At 40.1% G+C, this 1,475-nt stretch overlaps 1 protein-coding gene across 1 annotated transcript in view; it reads right to left on the bottom strand.

Moving 5' to 3' along the window:
• TSHR (thyroid stimulating hormone receptor) overlaps window positions 1-1,475 on the bottom strand; it is a 194,901-nt gene that overhangs the window by 79,065 nt on the left and 114,361 nt on the right. The gene's annotated exons all lie outside the window — the stretch shown is intronic.

The raw sequence follows: 1,475 nt of genomic DNA, 5'->3' as shown, positions 1-1,475 counted from the left end.
AAGATGGGCGGTGAGGCTCTTCCTTCTGTCATTGCTATTTCAGATGTAGTGGAGGTGGTGAGTCTTCACAGTTCACTTGGGTTTACTTTGTAACTTCAGCGATTTAAGACTCTTCTGCATATGTGGTGTGATAATCGTGTGTTCGTAACCTACATACTTAGGTTTATATACATACTGATCAAGAATACACAGTTTGCATTAGTGAAATTAGTGATTGTTAGAAATGGACTCTCACCAGTAAAAGTAAATGGATTCAACATAGGTACGTTGGCTAATAGGGTATATAAGAACCCAGTGAGACCTGCAGGCTTTCTCCTTAGGGATGGTATCTGAGGCTTTGCTCCTAAAGGGATCCACATCCAGTCATTGGTCATGCCGATCAGAAAGCTTAGAATCTGGCCTCTGCAATTTTTAATCAGTTTTATTGAAGAAGAATTCACATTCCATGAAATACACGGATTGTAGGTGTACAGTTCAATGGTTTCTAGTAAATACACAGAATTGTGCAACCATCATCACAGTTTCAGAACATTTCTATCAGTGAGAAAAGTGACCACATGCCTGTTTATGGCTAATCCTCACTCCTTCTCTCATGCCTAGAAACCACTGATCTGTTTTCTATCTATTAATCTGCCTTATCTGGACATTTCACATAAATGGAATCATGTAATAGGTAGTCTATTGTGTCTGTCTTCTTTAATTTAGTGTGATGTCTGTGAGGTTCATCCACACTGTAGTGTGAATCAACAGTTTGCTCCTTTTTATTGCTGAATAGTCAGACGGGCCTGAGAGAGAACCTTGGCTCTGCCACTTCTTGCTACATGACTTTGGAGAAATTTCTTGACCTCTTTGGGCTAGTTTCCTCTTCTATAAAATAGGGATAACAATAGGACCTGTTTCATGGGGCTTTCATGAGGATTAAATAATATCTCTAAGGGATTTTATATGTGGCCTTCGCACAGTGAGGGTTCTATAAATAATGGTTTTATTATTGTTACTTGTATGAGTGGAATGAAAGCTAGAATGGACATCAGGGACTTGGGGTTGGAGGTGTTGCAATGTCCTTGCAAAATGAAAAATAAAAGCCTGCTAGATTAGGTATTCTGACTAAGGATGTTGAATATGAAACAGACGTTAGAAAAGAAAGGATGGAGTCAACTCTGAGAACAGAAACCATCTCCTCTTCCTCCTCCCTACACACACAGCTTACTGTTTATATTAATAGTAATATACCCTTACTGGTCCATTGCCTTCACTAATATAAGTTTACTATCCCAGGAGATTCTTGCCCAGGCAAATAACTTTATCGTTCATTGCAGAAACTTTTTTAAAGAAATTCCCCATCAATACTTCAGCAGAAAGCATAAACAGTTTACATCCCAAGACTCTTAGAACCCCTCACTTCAAAATCGTCACCTTGGCCGGGTGCGGTGGCTCACGCCTGTAATCCTAGCTCTCTGGGAGGCCGAGGCGGG

Source organism: Propithecus coquereli, unplaced genomic scaffold (genome assembly GCF_000956105.1).
Source record: "Propithecus coquereli isolate 6110/MARCELLA unplaced genomic scaffold, Pcoq_1.0 Scaffold5, whole genome shotgun sequence".
Taxonomy (NCBI): domain Eukaryota; kingdom Metazoa; phylum Chordata; class Mammalia; order Primates; family Indriidae; genus Propithecus; species Propithecus coquereli.
Note: the sequence above shows the minus strand (reverse complement) of the source record. Positions and strands in the feature narration are given on the sequence as shown.